General features: G+C 34.1%; 1 pseudogene across 1 annotated transcript; it reads left to right on the top strand.

The window, feature by feature from the left end:
- Positions 1-70: 70 nt before the first annotated feature.
- LOC309863149 (cytoskeleton-associated protein 2-like pseudogene) lies at positions 71-24384 on the top strand (annotated as a pseudogene). The gene is made up of 2 exons: positions 71-326; positions 22295-24384. The product of its transcript is annotated as a cytoskeleton-associated protein 2-like pseudogene (transcript).
- Positions 24385-24900: the final 516 nt, after the last annotated feature.

Here is a 24900-nt window from a genome sequence, read left to right as displayed (position 1 = left end):
AGCTCCCCGCAGTCAGTAAAAAACCTTTCTTTCAAACACTTGAAATTCCCTTTCTACCCCTGCTCTGACCATGGAGCAGAAGGAAAAATTCTCGGGGTACAAATGTGCAGGTGACTTATACAGTGAACGCGGAATAAGGGGTGAGATGAAATGTCTGAAGTGCCTAGGTTCTGGGCAACAGTTCATTGAAGCATTAGCGGCAAAGAAAGATTGCTTGTCCTTCCCTGACTCAGACACTGGAGAAAGATTAGCAGCAACAGCGGGGACAAGGATGCTTCTGCACCTGCTCCAAGCGCCACTCGCCGAATCCCACTCTCCACCTTTGAGTAAAAACCGTCACAGCTAGCGCGGCAAAGGGAAGCGGGGGCGGAGCCAGACGACAGTGTTCTGTCTGCCAATCACGACCGCACAGCGGGACAGAGTGGCAGGCCACTCACTACCGTAGGCGGTGCTTAATACTTTACCCTTTAAAAAAAGCGGTGAATAACTGGTGCAGAGCCTTAACTGTGACTGGAGGGAGTTGGGGGAAGAAAGCCTCAAGACTCAGCACTGGGAGAGCCAGCAGCTTTTGTGAATTAGGTAGCAAAATAGCGCTGGAAAGACACTTTACTGTTCCCTTTCAGGATAAGGCACAATTTAGGAACAAAAGGTCCCTTCAGATGTGACTCCATGTCTTTGACCTTAAATGCAGAAGTCAACAGTAAACCCAGACCTTTAGAAAGGGCTAGGGAGAAGCAGAAAAAAGTACACGAACATCAATGAAATAGGAGAATCAGCTGCTTCTAGAATTCTCATAACTCTGGCTAGCTTCCTTCTGGCCAGGAAGCATTGTTGACTAGAGTAAGTTGAGTTTCTAAAAGGATGAAGGTGGGAAATCTTAAGAGATGAGTATTAGAGACACAATGGTACCCACCATTTTTTTTTTTCTTACACGTTTTCTGTATCTTAACAGTAAGTTCAAGTGAAGAGGACAAATACATCTTCTATCATTCATCTCTCTCCCCTTTCTCGCCCTCCCTCTCTCCCAGCAACACCCCCCCCCACCATGTACACTGGAATTTGGATTTAAGACTAGAAATGACAAGTGTGTGTATGTTGTATGCATGCTTATCCATGTATCTCCAAATGGAATTTAAAAAGATTAAAATCTATGCTATTAGATCTTTATAGTAGCTTTTATTTACTATCAACCAAGATTAAAACTTTCACTACTAGAATTTTAGCTTCTCCCTAAAACTCCCTTACCTATTTATTCTGAAAGCCTACTTTAATCAGTTCAATTTCTCAATGACTAAACTATATGCCAAAAATGTCTTCTTAGTCTTTCACACAAACGTTTTCTTGTTAATTAAATTCCAGCACCAATTGACATATTGACCACCTTGTAATTCTTTATTTAACTGGGAAAGTGTAAGTTATTACTTTCTCACCCTCTTAAATGAGGGCACTGAAAAAAAATCTCTTTTTATTCCTTAGTAGACAAGGTTATTTGTCTACTAATAACAAATAAGTATTTGTTATTAGTAGATACATAACAAATTTGTTATTTTGTTATAACAAAGAAAGAAGTAAGAAGAAAGAATTTTTAGATTTATTTTTATGTATTATTACTATATGTCTCTTTTTGCACTTAGTTTTCTTATTTAAATTACAAACTTCCAGAAGTCTCATAAGAATTACCACTAGTTCTAGCCGTGAATATTTGCACCCCGGGAAGGTTCATACAGTTTTATTCAACTCAATTTTTACCTTTTGAAAACTCAGTAAGAACAAATACTTTTTAGTTGGTCATTCTCTGAATGGCAAGAATTCTTTTAAAAACACAATGTAATCAATGAAACAAAACTTGCTATATTTCAAGAAGGCTTGGATTCCTTGACTTGCTTCACTACTACTTAACTGGTAGTATCTTTGGAAAAGTAATCTACTTTTAAGAATATCTTTATTTAACATATTTTTAAAAATATATTTATTAAGGGAATTGAGTTAAATTACCTCTGAGATTCATTCTCTCACCCAAAGGAAACAAACAATGGATGTTTACTTAAGTGAACAAATTAATGCATAATATTTAAAAGTCTGAATTTACATTTATCTGTATAGTTAGGTTACATGACAGGATAAGTTTAGCTATTTCATCTCATTAATAACATGAAAACATATAAATATTACAATTAATCAAATTAATAGATAGACTCAATCAGTTTTGGGATATAAATGTCATGTAAGAGAATGGTAATATGGAATCCCCATATTACTGGTTTTTCATAGTACCATTATTATTTCCTTCAAATTATATATGAAAAGCTATGATCCTCATTTATTTGTTTGACTTTTCCAAGGCAGTGAGGGTGATGGCCATTATTTAGCACAGAACCTTACATATAGTAGATACTCAATAGTCATTGAATGCATTAGTAATCATATTAGAAATGCAATATATATATTTTGAATTAGATTTGTGAATTTGTTACAAAGCATTGGGTATTAGGTTAATTTTGATTAAATAAATTAGAAATTAATCAAAGAGTGGGTGGTAGTGCTTTCTTTCTTAATTTAACATTTAATGATTAATTTTCCAGGGCTTCCTGTCTAGGAATTTTTATGTTGTTTGCTTTTAATTTCTATAAGATCAAAATGAATATCATGCATTAACATATTTGTGACAACTATTCTTATAAAATTTATCCTTTTAAGAATAATAGTCCTGATTGGCTGAATAGGTGAATGAAAGTGTTTTTGAGAAAAAGGCCATTCTATGGCTGATGACTAACTGACCAACCCGTTTATATAAAATTAAGCTGTATTCTGACTTCATCAAATCTCTTCTCTTCTCCTCATTGCCTTTATTACTTCTTGAACTAATGGATTATATTTTATATTATATAAGATATGAGATTTCAGAACTGAATATGATATTAATCTTCAGCAGACTTTATACTTTCCTTTCACAAAGGAGGTAATTGTAACCGGAAGTGGTTAGGTGATGGTTATAAAACCTCATATTCAACAAGTTGAAAATATCAAACCCACTGGATGGCTCAGTGGGTAAAGCCTCTTCCTTCAGCTCAGGTCATGGTCTCAGCGTCCTGGGATGGAGCCCTGCATCAGGCTCTCTGCTCAGTGGGGATCCTGCTTCCTACCCCCCTCTACCTACTTGTGATCTCTGTCAAATAAATAAATCTATCTTAAAAAAAAAAAAAAAAGAAAATATCAAACTTGAATTTGGTGTCACTAGCTCAATGTCTAGCATTTTGTGTTCTCTCCCTCCACTGTCTTTAGTATTTCTACTAGTGTCTCAAACTATATGCATATTGACTAACCTACAGATAAGTAAATCAATTTCAGTCCAGTGATAAAGCTTTCTCTATATGTTCAGTTATTAATACCTATGATCTAAAACATACTGTTTTATACATAAAACAATATGATTTACAATTTAGTAAAAGACTTATTTATTGAAGTCAATGTAGTATGTGGTTAAAAATAGTTTATTGAGGGGGTACCTGGGTGGCTTAGTGGTCTAGGCCTCTGCCTTTGGCTCAGGTCATGATCTTGGGGTCCTGGGATCAAGCCCCTCATCAGACTCCCTGCTCAGTGGAGAGTCTGCTTCCCCCTCTCTCTCTGCCTGTCTCTTTTCCTACTTGTGATCTCTCTCTATATATATCAAATAAATAAATAAAATTATTTTTAAAAAATTTACAAAAAATAATGTCATTTTTAGAATAATTAGAATATTCATATTTTTGAATTAATACTCTGGGAAAGTTGAAAGTCTTAATTTGTTTTGGTCTTTTTTTTACCTTTATTTAGAGAAAATTGACAAATAAAGTAATACTATATTTAAAGGATAAAATATAATGATTTCATATACATGTATACACTCTGAAAAGATTTTCCTAACTGAATTAAATAGCACATATTTACCTTCCTAATTTTCCCTTTTTGTTCAAATTAATCAACATATAGTGTATTATTTGTTTCAGAAGTACAAGTCTGTGATTCATCAGTCTTGTATAATACCTAGTGCTCATTACATCACATACCCTCCCCAATGTCCATCACACAGTTACCCTATCTCTCCAGTACCTTCCCCTCAGTTTGTTTCCTATGATTGAGAGTCTCTTATGGTTTGTCTCCCTCTCTGGTTTCATCTTATTTCATTTTTTCCTCTCTTCCCCTATGATCTCTGCCTTGCTTCCTAAATGCCATATATCAGTGAGACCATATGATAACTATCTCTCTCTGATTGAAAAAGGTCCTAATTTAGGTGTCAAGCAGAAAGTTGCTTATTCAATACATATCAGATAGAGGAGAATTAATCTTATTGCAGATGTAGATAATGTGACCAAATATGTGAGCCTAGTGAATTTATCTTTTGTATAGGGATCTGCCTAATATGAAACAAACTACAATAATCATGACATGTTAGCTGATCATTATTTTGGAATAGTGGTAGAAGTATCTAATAATTTATCTCCTTTTTCTTGTCCAGGATTCAGAATTTCTCACATGAATCTCAGCAACAGCCTCCTAATTGTTTCTCCTGCTTGCTCTGTTATTCCCGTTCATTAATCCTCCCTTGTGAATATTAAGGAGTTTTTGTTTGTTTTGTTGTTTTAGTAAGTCAGAAAGTGCCACTTGTATTCCTAAAACTGTTTAATGCTTTTCCATTGCAGTAGATTAAAATCTATAGTTTTCTTTACAGATGATAAGGCTCTGAATGATTTTCTATTGGAAAATCAGAAAGCTCAACTTCATTTTTTCCTAGTCTCCCATTTCCCTGACTATGCACCAATAACATAAGCTGTTTCTTATCTCAGGATTTCTCTACATCACTTTTCCTTTTAAATTTCTTACATCTAATCTTTTTCTAGCCATTAATTCATAATATAAATCTTTCCTTCAAAATATTTTCCTTTTACCTTCAAATCAGGATTCATGTCTTTCATGGATTAAATTATAATTTAATGTTTGCGTTTGGTTGAATACTCTCGAAAAGCAGAGGCAATATGCATCTTTTTGCTAATACCGTATCTGGTACATTGTAGGTGACCAGGAAATATCTGTCGAGTGAATGAATGAATGCATAAACATTCTCTGCTCTTGGTTCTCCCTTTTCTAGGTCTATTCTCATTAATCTCTTTTAACCCCATTCTTTCTTCAAAATTGTTTTAAAATATCTATGTCATAGTGTTCTTTCCAAGCCAAATATATTCCTTTGCCATCTAAACCTAACCTTCAAGTTTATATGCGTGCCCTCAGTTCACTCTAAGAGTTCCTTCTTTATAAGTAAGATTAATATTATATAGTATATATTGTAATTTTTAATATTTTAGCACTCAGACTGTCATCTTTTTCTCAGAATTGTAGTGGTAATTTGCCATAATTCCCTAGATGATTTTAAATAGTGAGCTATTTAAAGCAGTTATTTTACTGAATATTTCATTCTTTCCCTGAATATTTGGTATTAAGTAGGCATAACTTGAAAATGTACCTCCAAGTCATTTCTTCAACCAATTTATTTATCAACAAATAGAGTTTATAATATGCATCATCTTAGGTGCTTACTGGATATACATGTGAATGACAAACAAATCTTGTTCCAGAGGAACCGCAATCTATATAATATGTAAGATATACATGAATATTCATTGTATCTCATAGAATGTAAGTATTTGTGAGGAGAAATGCTATGGGAATTCAAATGAATTACTTTAAAATAGAAAGCAGGAGAACATTAGAAAATTTTCATAAAGTAGAGGATATTTAACAAAGCTTTGAAACCAATTCACATTTCATTTTTAGAACTTGTGTGAAAATTATAATGAAAAAAACTTTGTAAGAGGAGAGCAAAAAAATCTTCAAAAACAGAGAAGCAGAAAAAAGTGGGTGAATAGGATTTGAGTGACAACATTTGTGTAGTTACCTGTTGGATACTTTGCCTATTTTCTTAATTTCTGCTCTCAAGACCTTAAAGTATACATAATCTGATCCATGTTTTAATGATGAAGAAACTGAGATCCAAAATCACAATTTACATTATTGGTATTTAAAAAAAAAAAAAGGAGCGACTAAAGGAAAATAGTGAAAAAGAAGTTTGAGACATATTATAGAGATTCATAGATACTGGGTCAAATAATGCACAGAGTGAAAAATAGTTGCTGAATTTTCTGGATGGTTAATAATATGTAAATATGGTTGTAGTGTCAGGAGATACCTTTATATACTTGTTAATGAACCAATCAATAAGACCCTATTTCATAAAAAAAAAAAAAATTCACATTTATACTCCTGAGGAGATTTTCTCATTGTGTAGATGAAGTCTCTTACGTATTGAAATATGTAAGGTCTTTTACATATTTACCGGTCTCTTACATATTGAAATATAAAAAAGCTTTTAAACAAATAAAACACAAAACATCACAACTTTAACTGGTATCCTTTTCATTTTTGATCTGAGGTGATTTATGAGCATGATTCTCTTTTTCAGTGTCAAATACATGTCATCACACATTAAATTGCTTGTGGCAGTGAACCACAGATTGGAGTATATATCAATACCTTATTTTTCAAAATGGGTAACAATACAACTTTACAAGAAATTCAATAAAAGATCTTCTTCAAATGTCTGACTTAATTTGAAAATGATGAATACTGACATATATTGTTGAATTTCTGGGCTAGAAAAAAAAAACCTGAAAAGTTTTGCAATCCTGTTACATACTCATATTGATTTATTTCTAAAATAATATTATTTACTTCATTAACAAAAAGGTCAAGCACAAGATGTCAACTGCTACTAAACTTTAATTATTAGGCAATAGCTAACCACTTGTGATCTGAAAGCTGAATATTACAATTTTATTACTTCATAGGATAATAAATTAATGATGCATATATTAATCTCTACAGCTTTGTCAGGAATATTAAGAACTTACCTGTTATTACATATTAACTGAATAACAATTAGCCTGTGTAAGCAGTAATCAGAATACGTAATGATATGCTATAATTAATAATTTACCTCTATAGAAAGAATTATAATCTATAAATTTTATAGCTAATAAATATTCTATAATTTTGACTGTAATTTCTAATTTATGAAAATGATGAAAATTAATTTGTATTTTATAGAAAAATTATTGCTCCCAACTTTCTTTCAAATTTATTTAAGGTTTCCTTAACAATTTATTTCTGGTATTTTTGACTAATAGATATCCCAAAAAAACCATTTTGTGCTTAGCTGAGATCACACAGAAAGCGCCCAAACCAATGAAAAAGCAGAAAGCAAAAAAACAAAAGCAAAAACAAAAACAAAAAACAAAAAACAAAAAAAATATCCAGGGAGGACTAAAGCTGTAAGGATTCCAACAGTAACCAATTGATCCCTCTGGACTATAGCTTCAGTTTTTACCTTACATATACTCAACTGACTTGGCAGCAAGAACTATAGCTCAAACAAGGCCTAAAAGACATGTTTGTTTGTTTGTTTTTAATTTTATTCATTCATTTGAGAGAGTGAGAGACATAGAGAGATAGTGTGAGAGCACGAGTAAGGGGAGAGGCAGAGGAGGAAGCAAACTCCTTACCGAGCCTAGAGCCTGACAGGAACCTCTATGTGGGGCTCGATCCCAGAATCCGGATATCATGACCTGAGCCAAAGGCAGACGCTTAACCATCTGAGCCACTCCAGGGTCCTGGAGTCATGTCTTTTAAAAGAAAAATCCCAAGAATTAATAACCGTAGGAAGCAACTGGGAAAGCTATCTACATTCCAAAGGATTCTGAGAAGGAAACTTGTCTGTCTCAGCTTTAGCTCTTAACAGAAACAGAGAAATCTCACTGAAGACTTATTTGCCAAAACAAACTAACACAGTTTTTGAGCCAGAATTAACACCACCTAAGGGCACATAAATGCCAGGTTACAAATATGTATTTAACTGGTGTTGCGATTGTAATGTCCTAGAAACGTGGCAGAAACAACTGTAGATACTCCCTGGAGGAATATATTTTAAGACTGCGTTTGAAGGAATTTCCACAGATGAAGTTCCAAAAAACACAGGGTCAATAACAACAAAACAAAACAAGAACAAAAAACAAAAACAAACAAAAAACAGATGAATAAACAGGCCACCATGAATCCATGAATTAGAGTCAGCAAAGCAGTTAAAAAAGAATTAGAAGAGCAAAGACTATAGATGTTGAGCAAAGACTATACACTAGAAAATACAAAATAAATGTGCTTATTATGTGAAAAGAATAAAAATATGACAAGCACTATAACCTGTCCAGATGGATCTGAAACATAACCAAGGGAATATCTAGAATAAAACTTATGAAAGCTGAAATGAAAAATCATTGGATAGTTAAAGCAGCAGGTTAAATATGCTGAAACAGAATTAGTGGGTTAGAGGATAGATCTAAAAAATATTATAATGTGAGCCAGCAGAGTTAGAGGTATTCAGAACAATTTCAAAGACATGGAGAAAAGATTCATAATTTCCAGCAAACATTGGATTTGTGTTTCTCCTCTTCCCCTCAAAAAAGGAATAAATTAAATGGGGGTACCTAAGTGAGATTTTTATCAAAATGATTAAAGACATAGTTTTTACATTTTTAGAAGTGAGAAGTGTCCCAGGAGGACAAGTAGACAGAAAACTACAACTAGACTGGTCTTAATTGGTCCCATTAAAGAAAAAAGCATTCAATGACAACACATGAAAAATGTTTTATTCAAGGGGATAGGAGACTATTACGACAGGTACATCACAAATGAGATAGAATTTTGGAATTGTGGAGAGATACTCAACTGCAATATAGCTTGGGCAAATAGAAATTTATAGCCAAGGAGCAGAGTGCAGGTCGGTCAATAAAAGTTACTAAGAGAAGAGCACCTAAGTAGCTCAGCTGGTTAAGCAACTGACTTCAGCTCAGGTCAGGATCGCAGGGTCCTGGATTCGAGTTTCACATCGGGTTCCTTACTCAGCAGGGAGTCTGCTCCTCCCTCTCCTTCTGCGGTTCTCTCTGCTTGTGCTCTCTTGCTCTCTCTTCCTCTGTCAAATAAATAAATAAAATCTTTAAAAAAAAAAAAAAGTTACTAAGAGAAACAGTGGCTAAGAGGGATTCTGGATAAACTGACCTAACAGAATTCTTGCTGTAGGTTAGCTAGCTGACCTGGGGAATGGTGGAGGATGAGGAACAGGATCAGATACTAATGGCTATCAGGTATTGAGAATGTGGGGTTCTGATGGAAAGGAATTAGCAGAATTCTTGGAAAACTTGGACAATGCTGAGGTGAACTCAGAAGTCCAAAAGTCAAGCTTAGTTGGAGTAAAGTTCAGGGGAGGCTGAGTAGAGTTTGGTCAATGAGAAAACTTGTGTCAATACAACAATCTCATACTAAAGTCAAAGGAAACTTCTCAATCTCCACAACAGAAAAAAGAGATTATTTTTAAAAATGAAAAGAAAGACAAACAGCTATATGCAATTTCTAAGAATCAGAAGTGAACTAAAGGATATTTGAAAAAATGAAAGTAAAAGGAAGGGAATGTTCATCAGGTTACTGTTAACCAATACATAAATAAAACCAGCGTAGCCACACTAATATTAAACAAAACTGAAGATAATTGCATATTTACACAAAAAAGAGTCTTTATATAATAAAAAAAGTTTCACCAGAAAGATATGAAACTTCTAAATGTGTATGCATTTAATAATAAAGCTTTAAAACGTGTAATGCAAAAAAAGAGAAATTTTAATATACTATTCAATAGCTGTTAGATCAAGCTACAAAAAAGTCAGTATATGAATTTTGAAAAAATATATATATTTGGTATTATGTTGTATATACATTACGTGATGTGTGCATATATGCACAAATGCAGTCAATAATTTATCTATTTTGTCTATTCAAAGTTATATCTCCAAATTTTGTTGGAAGCATTCTTTTTACGCATGTGTTAAACATCTGTTAAAATCGAACATAAAAATGTGTGCTGTACATTTCAACTCTCTTAAAGAAGTGCTATCATTTCAGAGAATTGATTAATGACTGAACCTTAAGCTAAAATGACTGCATTAAGAAACTTGTTGGATGAGGGGGCAAGAGAGGGATGGGAATGGTGTGTGGGTGGCTCAGTCTCTTAAGACCTGGACTTGATTTGCGCTCAGGTCTTGATTTCAGGGTCATGGAATTGAGCCCTATGTAGGGCTCTACACTGAGTGGAGACCCTGCTTGAGATTTTCCCTGTCCTTCTCCCTCTGTCCCCACCCTATACTCTCTCTCTCCTTAAAATAAATAAGTAGTTCTTAAAAAAAAAACAAAAACAAAAGAAAGAAAAGAAACCTGTTGGTGCATGAATATATAAATATTTATCAGTATATAGGGCAAATGAAAAAATAAAGATAATAAAAATGTAAATTAAAGCAGTTACACTGGTGACTAATTAAAAATGGGTAACCTTAAATGGTCATAAAATAAAGACTGAGAATTAGTAATATATGATACCTCTTTGGCATGTTGGAATGAATAACTGAATGTTCGTAAATATAATGAGAAGAAATAAATGAAGAGCAAAAATACAGTGTAAAACAAACAATATAGATGACCACAGAAGCCAAATATTTTTGAATTTTAGAGTTGATAAATTTAATAATAATATAACATTATTATAATATAATAATCAAAGTATTTGTAGGCAGGATATTTCCTAATAAATAATATAATAATATAATAGTTTAAGTATTGGTAGGCAGAGTATATCTTAAAAAATCAAGAAGAATAAAGACTGACAACTCAATAGAAAACAATCATGGAAAGATTTCAAGGACAGAAATTAGAAAAAAGAAAGAAATAGGTCGTATATGCAACTTAAGATGTTACACTTTATTTGTAGGTAAGGAATTTAAATTAAATTATGAGGCAAATGTTAAAGCTAACAGATCAACAAAGTTGTTTAATCAATAATACCAATTGTTCCAAGAATGTGGGATCAATATAGTATTTATGTAGAGCTAATGAAAATATACATGGTATAAGACCTATTAACAATTGTTATGCATTTGACTGTAATAGAAAATGCCTATCCTCCCCTTTTAAATTAGAAAACTCACTAAAAATTCTTTTGAGTGGCATATTTTAGAATATTTTTAAAGTCTAGTTAAATAGTTATTAACTATTTATTCTATTTAATAAAAGATGGCGTATAACATGATTTGTTAATTCTTTCACTTTTGCATTTTCAAACTAAACCTTTTCTTCTCTCTGCAATCCACCTCCCTCCCCACGTTTCACTAAGCTTAAATGAAATGCAGACTGAGTTGTTTTACTAGGGAGTTCCCACTTGACACTTGGAAAGTGATTAAACTTAAATGATGACTACTTTTATTTTTTTAAAAGATTTTATTTATTATTTATTTGACAGACAGAGATCACAAGTAGGCAGAGAGGCAGGCAAAGAGAGAGGAAGGGAAGCAGGATCCCTGTTGAGCAGAGAGCCCGATGTGGGGCTCAATCCCAGGACCCTGAGATCATGACCTGAGCCGAAGGCAGAGGCTTTAACCCACTGAGCCACCCAGGTGCCCTGATGACTACTTTTAAACCAGGCAGGTCTTTCTCTCTTTTTTTTTTTTCCCCAAATGTATTGGAAAGGCAATATTTCATGCTTTATCTTTCACTCAGGTGAAAATGCAAATAAATAACCAAAGGATTGTATAGATAAAATTAAAAACTTTCATAGCAGCAATAATAACTTTGAGTTTTTTAAAAAAATTCTCATTCATTTTCAGCTGGTAATGTGTAGAACGTACACGTGATATTCTAGGTTGCTTATGATAATATCTTCTTGGTTTTCATGACCTTCTTGGGTCCTCTGGACAAGAGTCCTTTGTTTATTCTAGCTACATCCAGATTTGGTATTGCAGTTTGCCTTCATTTATGGCATGTGGGCTCAAGACAAACCCAGGCTTAATTAGTAAATTCAGTGAAGTATTACGGGTAGACAGTTGATCTAAATATGACTGTTTTGAGTTGAATCATATCTCCCGAATGGAGGTATTTTTGGAGTCCTAACCTTCTATACCTCAGAACGTGACCTTATTTGGAGATAACTCCAACGTCTTTACATAGATGATCAATTTAAAATAATTCATTAGGAGGTGTCCTAGTACAGTATGACTAATATCCATCCTCAATAAAAGGGAAAATTTGGACACAGAGGTAGATACTCACTGAAAAAAAGATGAAAGGTGAACAGGAAGAAGATGGCCATCTACTGAGCTAAGAAGAGGGGCCTGAAATAGATCCTTCTCTCAAGGTCCTCAGAAGGAACCAACCACTAACACTTTGATTTTGGACTCCTAGCCTCCATATCTGTAAAACAATATATTTCTGTTGTTTTACCCGATTTGTGGTACTTTTTAAATGGCGGCCCTATCAAACTAATACTTGGGGTTCTCTACATATTTTCTCCAAATTCTTATCAGTTCTCCTTCCCAAGTCAATTTGCTGTTGAAATCAATCCACTGATAGGTAGAGGAGAATCTTTAGGCTTAAAAGAGATCTTGGCAGAGAAAACTGATGAGGACTCTTTCTTCCCTGGGCTAGAATAGAATCACCATGTGCTTGGCAAAAACTTGGCACATAGAGATTCCTAGAGGAAAATTTGACTTGGTGAAAGTTTTTCCAATATGCGTGATCTTAGAAACTAGTGAAGAGATGGACTACATCTTCTCTTGACATTGGGAATATGCCTGGAGACCTGGGATCTGCAAAGTCTTCATCCTGCTACTCAGCGGGGACTAGTAGCCCTTCTGCTCCTCTACCATTGGCTCAGAGTTGTAAAAACTAGCCAGACTGTCCCATTTGTTTACTCCTATCACCAGATCTAAAGGCTAATAGAGAAAATAACAAATCATCTAAAGGTTTTGAATGGCCAAAGAGAGGAAAATCCAGTAGGCACAAACACATTTCATGCCAGCAAAAGAGAGTTGCTGCAAGAGACAGAAAGCTGCTTGAACAAATAACAAAAACCCTTAAGAAAACTCAAGTGAAATTCCAATCACAAATGCTTTCTGGATCTAAAACAACAGGATTTCCCAACTAAATACTTCAGTAGGTAAACTGAAAGATAATATGTTCAAATCATGAACCCACTTACAGATACAGAAGATCTAGTAGAAGAACTGTCTCTAAGCAGAGTGAAAATATAAAACAATACAAGTTATGGTAGGGGAAAAAAAAACCTTCAAGCAACATGCCATTTAGAGAATATATACAATAAAAATAACAAAAAATTTGGAATTCCATAAGAAAAAAATTATAAAACTTAAGAGATAGTAAGAAAAAAGTATATAAAGAAATCTTTTAATGAGTTGAATAAAGAACTAAATTATCCAATTGATGAGAGTCACTGAAATTTAGGCAGGTTCAAAAAAAAAAAGCTAGGTATACTTTGTCAATGAGTAACTAATAAATTTAAAATCAAGAAAATTATTACAAGCTTTCAGATCGATTCTAGTGTAAAAATTTAAGTAAACAATCAGAGAAGAAAAAGAATCCAGCAATTTAGCTAAGGGGTAAAAAAGTGTAACTAAGTGGAGTTTATAGCAAGAAAACAAGAGTCTTTTGATATAAGAAAATAGGCTAACATAATCAATATCAACAAATTTAAGAAATAAAACATGATTACTAATATAGTTTGTCAAGATTTGATAAAATTTCTAAATTTCAAAAATAAAAAGGTACATATGTATAATAACTAAATGCAATAAATATTGTCACACATGCTGCAGAAAATATTATGGTGAAAGTTAAAGCATTATAGTATTTTAATAATATTTGTAAATTAAACCATTATTATTCTACAATGATTTGAAGGTTTCCAATAGCCAAATTGTGGAAGGATCTGAGATGCCCTTCAACAGATGAATGGGTAAAGAAGATGGGGTACATATACACAATGGAATATTATTCAGCCATCAAAAATGATGAATACCCACCATTTGCATTGACATGGATGGAACTGGAGGGGATTATGTTAAGTGAAGTGTAAGTCAAACAGAGAAAGACAATTATCATATGGTTTTCACTCATATGTGGAAGATAAGCAATAGCATGGAGGACCATAAGTGAAAGGGGAAATCAGAGAGGGAGATGAACCTGAGAAACCATGGACCTTGAGAAAAAATCTGTGGGTTTCAGAGGGGAAGAAGGTGGGGGAAGTGGGTAACAGGGTGATGTGTATTAAGGAGGGCATGTGCTATAATGCGCACTGGGTGTTACATACAACTAATAAATTATTGAACACTGCATCGAGGATTAATTATGTACTATACAGTGGCTAACTATTATTAATAAAAACATAAATAAAATAAAATAAAACATTTGGAACATTGAAATGACTCATTTAAAACTCAAAACTAGAAAGCTTACAGAAGTAAGAATATTTAGTACGGTCTATTTATATAATTGTCAGAGAGCAAGAATTCCTGTCCCCTTCAAGGTCCTTCTAGCTGGACTAAGACTCAAAGTAACAGGAGACATATTAACAGGAGAAAATAAAATTTAATAGCATGTGGGAATCCACATAGACATGGAAATTCTAAAGACAGGCAGAATGAGGTATATATGTCCTTCTGAATTAAAGAGAAGGAGGTAAGGGTCTGGGTCTTCAAAAGACGGAAACGCAATTCTCAGAAAGAATGAAACAGTATAAATATTTGGTATCCAAATGTTTGCTGGGCCACCCAGAAGACATGAGACAGAAAGGACTTGGATCAAAATGGCCTTGCTAGGTTCCTGCTATATCTAGATCATATCTGCTTGCTACATCTAGATCATATCCTAACGTAGCTATCTATGTATGGTGTTAGCTCTCTTCCTGGAGAAGGTTCTCTGTCTAAATCCTTTAAGGCAGTTGTGGGATGGCAAAGAGCTTTCCCTGAATCTTCTGAGTGGGTCTCAATTGCTTTAAACTCAAAATAATCATTACACCAAAGCAGCATATTCTTGCTCTCACAATTATATAAATAGACTGTACTAAATATTCTTACTACTGTAAGCTTTCTAGTTTTGAGTTTTAAATGAGTCATTTCAATGTTCCAAATGTTATATTTTATTTTATTTATTTTTTTATTAATAAAAAAATATTTTGTGCCCCTTCAATAGGATAAGTATATTTAGATTTAAGTGAAGAGAGGGAAATGGAGACATACATACAAATGGAAAAAAAAGACACTTAATGCTTCCTTAATTTGTGTATTTTTATGAAATTATTTTGATGTGCACACATGTAGAGAAAAAGTTTGGCAAGTTTTTCCATAATAACTAGGGCTTAGAAATCTTAGCACATACTGTTTGAGAGACAGTCTTGGAAAATTATAACTGAATTAAGGGTTTTTAGACCAGATTTTCCTGTGGGCTATCAACACAGTTTTTCTTATGTTCTTCAAATTATATAAAAAGTGCTGACATCAGCCAATCAACATAGTTTTTTACTATATGTACAGTTTTATCAGAATTTTATTCCCTCATATTTATTGGTATCTAAAAATTTAAGACATTTATGATAATATTTATGAGATTAATTCTATAGCTAATAAACAATAAATTTTATTTGTTTTATGAGTTAACCATAAAAATTTTGATTTGTGAATATTGACAGCATCATTCTGTTTAATGTTTAGGGAAATAAAGAAATATTTATAAAAATAAAATTTGTGATTCCTGTGATATGTTCATTCATTTTTAAATTTTTTAAAATTTTTTCACTAATATATAATGTATTATTAGCCCCAGGAACAGGTCTGTGAATCACCAGGTTTACACACTTCACAGTACTCAGCACAGCACATACTTTCCTCAATGTCCGTAATTATTCATTTTTGAAGTTAAAAGACATCTATTACTTATTTAACCTTTTAGCCCCCAATGTTGGAATTATCTTCAGAATATCATGTTTTTTGTCTGTGTAATACTAACTTAAAACACAGAAGCATTTTACCTAAGATACTGTTAAATGTTCCTCTAAATAAATTATGTACATTGTATATTTTCTTTTGAATTGATTTTGTCTATGAATTACATAAATTTGCTTCCAGGCAAAGTATTTAATCATATTTTCAATACAAAAGATTTTTCCCAGTCAGATTAGTATAATTGTTTTCCGATTAGTAATTTACTGTTCTCTTCTCTTCTCTTTTTTTTTCTTTTTCTCTTTTCTTTTCAGAGAGAGAGAGAGATTACATGCAGAGTGAGGGGTGGGGTAGGGGAGAGGGAGAGAGAGAATCTTAAGCAGGTTCTACACCCTGTGTTGAGCTAAACGTCAAGCTGGATCCCATGACCCTGATATCATGACCTGAGCCGAAATCAAGAGCTAGACACTTAATGGACTGAGCCATCCAGGCACCCCTATTTATATATATATATTTTTTGGTCTTATAATAGAAGGTTCATATATGCTTAACTTCCTCAAAAATATTAATCAGTATATAAATTGAAAAGTACTATAATATAAATCCTCAAATGAATCCCAAACTCTTAAATGCCATGTTTTGCATATGCTACATGATCTGTTTGGGGGATAATGAGATTCACTAAATTTATGTATAATTTTGTGCTCTTATTTGTCTGAAACTACACTGATTTCTTTTTTGGTAAGCACAGAAGTTAGGTTGTAGCTGGTATCGCTGATTTTTTTTTTCTTTTAGCCACCATACTGTACAATACATCCACAGGACTTACTTGTAAGTGGAAGTTTATACCTTTTGACCACATTTATACATTTTGCCCATCCTCCAACATGAACTCCCCGCAACAACCAATCTGTTCTTGGTATCTGAGTTTTGTTTTGTTTGTTTGTTTTTAGTTTCCTAAAGGGGTCATACAATATTTGTCTTTCTCTGTCTGACTTATTTCACTTAGTATAATGCCCTCAAAAGCCATTCATGTTAGAACTGGCAGGATTTCCTTCTATTTTTATGATATTCCTGTATTTCTAATTCTATTATATGTATTTCTATTTATAAACATTTCTTATTTCTTTACATGTACATCCATCAGTGGACATTTAGGTAGTTTCCATAACTTGGATATTGTAAATAGTCCTGCTATAAACATGGCAGGGGTGGAGATATCTTTTTGACAGTGTTTTCATTTCCTTTGGATAAGTATCCAGGAGTGGAATTGCTGGGTCATATGATAGTACTATTTTTTATTTTTTAAGGAACTTCCACACTGTTTTCCATAGTGGCAGCACCAGTTTGCTTTCCCATCAATAGTGCAGCACAAGTATTCCCTCTCTTCCACATTCTTGCCAACACTTGTTATTTCTTGTCTTTTTAAAGGTAGTCATTCAACAGGTGTGACTTAATATCTCATTTGGTTCTGATTTGAATTTCCCTAATGATGAGTCGTGGTGAGCAACTTTTCATGTACTGGGGATTACTTTTTACTTGAAAGCAAGAAGAGTTGCAGCTTCAATAATTGTCACACATTTTTTATTTTGAAAAAATAAAAAATTCTTGACTTTTTAAATGAAAAATTTAATTGCAATACTGCCACTCATCTACCCACTCAATAGATTTTGGTGTCCCTCCTCTATACTGTATGCTTATATCAACTTTAAAATTATTATAAGTATTTCAAAGTTTCATTTACATGCTTGTTTCTTTAACTATACCAGGAAGACCTTTAAATATATCTTACATCACAATCTTAAAACTCACTAAATTATCTGACACAGAATATAAGCTAGAGGTCCATTTAGAATGAATGAATAAATCAAACAAGTCAGATCTATATATTTTAATTAAAATTGATGAAACTTTTTTTTGGTAAGTTGGAATTTTTTTATCCAGGGAGATTGGCTTGCCTTCATTTAATAGTGACAGACCTGATGAATGGCCTATTTTCATACCAAAAGTTATTTTTCATATTAAATAGACACCAACAAAAGAGATGTTTCTGAATTAGGTACCCAAAAATAAATGAAACAGCTTTAATGCCATGTACATAAACAAATGTTTCATAGGAGCAGTTTCAAATCTTTGGTCACAAAGGTTAGAATACTATTTGTTTGTATTTTCATTAGTCCTTTTTTGGATGTTTTTGAAATTTTGACTGTCTGGTGTATTTAATATGCATTTTCCCTTTCTTCTGCCCTGAAGGAAAAATGTTAGAAGTGTAAATATTTTAAAAGTATGAATTCTTTAACACCTTATAGGTATTTTTTGTCCCAGAAATATCATTTAATATGCAGAAGAAATTTATTTGCTAAGACCCAAGAATTTTAAGAAAACTTCAAGAGCAAAACAATATTTTTGACATTGGCTATAACTGGCCTGAATTCAGGTACCAGCATTGGCACTCACTCTCCTTGTTACCTTGGAGAAAGTCCTTGTTTTTTACTTATTTTTTATTATTTATCTATAAAGTAAACATTATAATGAGTTTCATACATTCTCCTTTTCTCTTTAATTCTTCTAAAAATCCGACTTCTTTTGAGTGACTTTTGAAAATTCCATTATATTATCTGAAAAGTTTGTAACTCTATTACTATTTGATTTTATGCACTTGTAAAACAACATTTTAATGTTTGGAGATATTTATATTTTATTAATTTTTTTAAAATAACAAGTTTATTGAGATATAATTTACATTTGCACCATAAAAATTCATCTTTTAAAGATGTACATTTCAGGGCACCCAGGTGGCTCAGTGGGTTAAAGCCTCTGCCTTTGGCTCAGGTCATGATCCCCACAGGCTCTCTGCTCAGCAGGGAGCTTGCTTCCCCTGCTCTCTCTGCCTGCCTCTCTGCCTACTAGTGATTTCTGTCAAATAAATAAATAAAATCTTTAAAAAAAATAAAAATGTACATTTCAGTATTTTTAAGTATATTAGTATAACTATGCAACCATTATCTGTATCTGATTTTAGATACATAAACAGTATCTGATTTTAGAAAATGTTAATTATGAAAGAAAGATCCATTAATAGTCATGTCTTGCTTCCCCCTGTGACCAGTCCCTGGGAACTACTAATTTACTCTCTGTCTCCATCAACTACCTAATTCTAAATATTTCATATAAATGGGATCATATAACATGTGGGTTTGTGTGACTATTGTCTGTGACTATTGTGTGACTCCATTAATATGTTTTTCAGGTTTGTTGTCATACATTGATCTTGATACCTTAAATTAGTTTAATGTCTAGTAAACATAAGTGCTTACAGTCCTTTTTTTTTTTTACCTTAATTCAATAGACTTTATTTTTTAGAGTCGCTTTTAGGTTCACAGCAAAATGGAGCAGAGGTACAAAGATCTCCCATATGCCCCAGCCCTATACATGCACTGCCTCCCCCATCATCGACATCTTCAGTTCTTAACATTTGTTAAAATTGATGAGCCTACATTTGAACACTGCTATCACCTGAAATCCGTAGTTCACATTAGGGTTCACCCTTGGTGTTTACCTTCTATGGTTTAGACAAATGTAAAGGGCATGTATCCCCTATTACAGGATCAAACAGGATACTTGTGCTGCCCTAAAAATATTCTGCTCTCTACTCATTCAACCCTATCTCCCAACTAACCCACGACAACTGCTGTTCTTTTTACTGCCTCCAGAGTCTTGCCTTTTCTAGAATGGCAACTGGTTAGAATCATGCAGTCTGTAGCCTTTTCAGATTGGTCTTTTTCACTTAGTAATACACATTTAAGATTCCTTCATGGCTTAACAGCACATTTCTTTTCTGAAAAACATTCCATTCCCTGGATGTACATAGTTTATTTACCCCTGTACCTGCTATTTCAGTTTCACTGATCTCTGCTCCAATTTTTATTATTGCTTTTGTTTTGCATGCTTTGGGTTTAATTTATACTTCCTTCACAAAGTGAAAGCTTAGGTAATTAATTTTAGATCTTGCTTCTTTTCTAATAAATTCACTCAATGCTGTAATTTTACTTATAATTATAATCTTCCATTTTTGCTGGATCCCACAAAATTTGATAAATTGTGTAACTAAGTTCAAAATATTTTAATTCTTTCTTGAGATTTCTTCTCTGACACATATGCTAAATTTAGGAGCATATTGTTTTTCTCTAAGCATTTTGGAAATTGATGGCTTTTTGTTACTGGTTTCTTGTTTAATTCCCTTGAGATATGAGAGCAGACATTGCATAATTTCTATAATTTTAAATTTATTAAGATGTGTTTTATGGCCCAGAGTGTGTTCTATCTTGGGGATTGCTTCCTGTGAACTTGAGAAGAATGTGTAATCTGCTGGTGTTGGATCAACTCATCTATAGATGTCCATTATACCCAGTTGATTCATGATGGTGTTGAGTTCAGTTATGCCTTACTGACTTTCTTCCTGCTGAATCTATCCATTTCTGTTAGAGGTGTGTTGAAGTCTTCAATTCAGTAATATTGGACTGTGCTGCAATAACGGAACAATAGTAAATAGGCCTTTAATAAGGTGGTGGTAGGGTGTTAATGGGGGAGTCTATGATTAAGTCTCAGTCTTTTAATGAGAGTGTGCTTCTGGACTTTGAGCTTCACAAGCGCTTCCTGTTTTTTGGTTTTGCTTTTGCTTTTTGTTTTGTTTCTTAACCCTTTAGATGGTGTAGGATGACTGGAATGGACCAGAATTGGGGATTTCTCTTCCCTCAGGTCATTTTAAAAATATATTTATTTATTTAAGTAATCTCTACACACAACGTGAGGCTTGAACTCACCACCCTGAGATCAAGAGTCACAGACTCTTCTGACTGAGCCAACCAGACACACCTTCCTTCAGGTCATTGAAACTCTAATAGAAAACAGCAGCTTAGGCTTTGCTTAAATAGTTTCTCCTGGGGAAGACATTATTAAGAAGAAGAGAATGCTGTAGTATATTCCAAAATGGTTCCTTTCCCCCTCCCCTGGCAGTGAGAAGGCAGGTATTTTTCTCTGATATTCACCCAGCTAAACTGGTAGAGCTCCAGGAGGTGAAACTTGAAAAAGTATAGGTCTCCTCCTACGCTCTTGAGTCCCCTAAAGTCTTACCCCTCAGACTTATTCACCCAGAGCCTTCAGTAATTCATTTATTCAAGATTCCCTTCCCTGTGACTTCTGCTCATGGGTTTCTGCTCTAGTAAGATGTGATTCTTTGTATTTGCCTCTTGGTTTCTCCAATTTGGGGGCATTGACTTGCTTTGTGACATCACTTCTCTCTTACATATCTAAGACAGTTTATGAATTTTTCAGTTTGTTCAGCTTTTTACTTATTGTTAGAATAAAGTGGCAACTTCCAAACTTCTTACCTGCTGGACCAGAAACTTCAAGTTTCTTATAGTTTTATTTAAAAAGCCTAACCTGATATTCAATTTTTAGGGTTTTCACAGCTTTGGGGATTTCTTGGCCTTTTTAACCATTTTGTATTTTGACCTACAGAGAGGACTTCACTTGAGCCCTTTAATATAGGGCTATTTAAGGCATTTAAGAAAACAGTAGGGTCTATATTCATATATAAGTGAATACCAAGAAAAAAGTAATTAAAAGTAGAGTCTAGTCATATAAATTAAATGATAAATTAGCTTCATTTCAGTTCCTTAATATACTTAGCTCTCTCTTGCCTAAAGAATATAAATTTGGTCTTGCCTCTAAATGGAATATTCAGTGCTCTGCATGGTTAACTTTTCTTATTCTTTACATTTCAGGTTAAATACCCTCAAAAAAGGCTTTCCTGACATATGTAAAGCAGTCACCACATCGATTATTTTCTATTGCATTACCCACTTTATTCATTTATTAGATAATGATTATTTATCTACTTACTTATTTTCTACCTTTCCTACCTTAAATTAAGATCCAAGAGGTAAATATCACTTTTGACTTCCAACTTGCATTTTTCTGTGTCCTAAGACACTAAAGCAAAACAGTGAAAAATATAGGAAGAAAAACTGTCACAGAGGGGTCATGATGAGGAAGAAGAGCAGCAGAGGAAGCTCCAGGGATACTCAGCAGCCAAGGGAAAACAGAAGTGCTAAAACACAAAGCCTTATCTAAAATCCAAGAGTAGTTATCTGAATCCTTCACCCTCTTTGTTTGTTTGTTTGTTTGTTTTTGAAAGATTTACTTATTTAGTGTGGAGGGAAAGAGAGTGTGCTGGGGGAAGAGCAGAGGGAGAAGGAAAGAGAGAATCCTAAGCAAACTCCCTGCTTGAGTGTGGGCTCCAATGCAGGGCTCGATTCCATGACCATGATATCATGACCCAAGCTGAAATCAGCTGTTGGACACCTGATAACTGACAGAGCTTCCCAGATCCCTCAATCCTCCACCTTCTAAGTCTGCTGTTATACCCATAGGATGTTACCAATCGTGTTTCTTTGCCTGTCAAAGCTATAAGACCCATCAGCATTAAACCCCAGCCCAGACCTGCCTGTATCAGGATCCCAGAAGCCAATGTTGGAACCACCAAAACTTCTGGGCAAAAGACTGACTTCGGGGTGAACACATCCTTCTTAATCAAACTGTAAGCCTTCTAGCATGAAGGTGGATCCATCCACTACTGGAGAACTGTGTAGAAAAACCATGGGGTTACTTAATATACAGGAATTGAAAACTACAAAGCAGCAGTAGTAGGTCAAGGAAATGCTAAATGTGCAGACTCTGTGGACAATAACCGTGTTGAAAATGAATCTTTTGATAGCTTTCTAAAAAAGATGAACAAAGAGAACTTGCCCCAAACCTTACCAGACTCTGAATGGGAACCAAATCCTGAAAAATAGAGAAGAGGTAGCCAAAGACTAGCTCCTATCATTAAATCAAGACCAGTTTGTCTCCTATACAGGCCATGAGCAAAAAAAGTTCAGGGAATAGTGCTTTTCTGAAAGACAAAGCTAGTAAACAATTTGTTGGAGAGACACAAATTTGGATTCCACCAGTAGAGTCATAGCAACTCTCCAGAGGAACAAATCTTGCAAGACCAGGAGAAAAACTCCCAAAGATAATTCCCTCTCACTATCTTCAGATCCTTAGTAGGATTCAAGCATGAACGAAACCTGTGGTCAAAGACATAAAAGAAATGGAGGTTAATGGAGATAAATATGAAAGACCAAATAAAACTAGGTTACAGTTGTACACTGTTACTGAGCAGAAAGTAGAACAAACCCTGATGTGTTTCTGGAAGGCCATAACAACAGACATCCAAACATTGAGCAAGATCAGAAATCCACTCAAACTTGTTTTAGACCTTGGACATCATGTACACCGCAAGAATCAAAAGCCATAAGCCAAAGGCCTAATTTGACAGTTGGCAGTTCTAATTCAATCATTCCAAACACCCCTAACACAACAGCAAATGGAACCCATGGGAATAAATGCAGCAATGGCTATAAACCAAAAGCAAACTCTGGATGCCAAGTTGAAAAACGCTCTTCCCCAGAACCATGTTTTCAATGAGACAGCTCCCAAAACCAAACTGATAAGAAAACCATAAATAGAGGTAAAGTCCCAAATGGGACCGAAACTCATCCAAATATTAAGGAGAAGATCACAGCAGAAGATTGAAGGAAACAACTGGAAGACTGGCAAAAATCTAAGGGGGGAAATCTATAAATGGCCTCCTATGGAACTCAAAAAAAAAAGAAGAAAAATAATAAAGGAAATAAATATTTTGTTCTGGAAAAGTATGGAAAAAGAAGATGAAGAAAAGAAAGCAAAACCTAACCTGTCCAATAAAATTAAGAACATTCTCATAGAATGTCTGCAGCCCATTGAAGAGGGTGTACTTTCTAATGAAATAGTGACCACATTGTCCAGTATTCCTGAGGTGAAAAATTTGCTACATTTTGGATCTGCAAATCAAAGTTGTTGGCAAATAAAAGTACTTCTGCTGTTACTGGGCTGTACAAAGAAACCATTAGAAATGAGGCAACACTGGGACAAAAGCTGTGAGAAGTTGTTCTTAATATTCTGCAAGACCCAAACAGAATCACTGAAGGAGTTACTTCTGACTCTTTAGCTGCTGAAACAGATACGGTAACAATAGAAGAGCTGGACAATAAGACAGAATTTGAAGTCTTATCTTTAAAAGAGACAGCAACAACCCAAATAACCAAGGCAGAACAGGATGACCATCCTGGTATCAAGTTAGAGCCCCCTCTCCCAACTCTAGAGTAAGTGGAATGCCAGAAGTGTAAGACATGAAACTCATCATTCTTGTACAGCCTTGGACAAAGACTGAGCGAGTTGTGTCCCATAATCCAGAAATGTTGCGGGTACATGATTTAGTATGGTTTCTCTTAATAAGCTATTAGAAGTGGGAGAAACAGAGTGTTTTATACTCTGTAAAAATGAGGCTTTGCCTGTAATGTTAGGGTTTAAGATCCTTCAATCATAATTTCTCACTGCCTTTTTTTTTCAAGGTGTTTCGGAGTGTCCATGAAAGAAGGAATACCCTTGTCCAGGTGACCTGGAGAAAACTATAGAATGGACAGACAGATTATGGGCTCTTGGAATTTAGTAATTCACTGGACTTACTCAAATTTAATATCCCCATGAGACTGTCTTTGGTTTATTTAAGACTATAGTTTGCCACAATTCTCTAGCATACATACATTTTAAAATATTGAATATTATTAATTTACCCCACAGGTATGGTAAAAATTTTGACTTTATTGATCTACTTTACTCTCAATATAATTCTTATTTGTATCAGAAGTTTGGTGCCACAGTATGGTAGACTTTCCTTCCAGCAAACACCTTAGCAGAGAGGGCAAGTTCTTCTAGCCAGAAAGAGCTTGCTTAGAAGCCAGTCTTTCTGACTAGATGCCACATGACAGACCATCTGGTCAAATCCCCTCATTTTACAGTCAATGCTAGCTGTGCCTTTGCTCAGAGATTGCAAATGACTTTT

This window comes from Mustela nivalis (genome assembly GCF_964662115.1).
Source record: "Mustela nivalis genome assembly, chromosome: 4".
Lineage (NCBI taxonomy): Eukaryota > Metazoa > Chordata > Mammalia > Carnivora > Mustelidae > Mustela > Mustela nivalis.
Note: the sequence above shows the minus strand (reverse complement) of the source record. Positions and strands in the feature narration are given on the sequence as shown.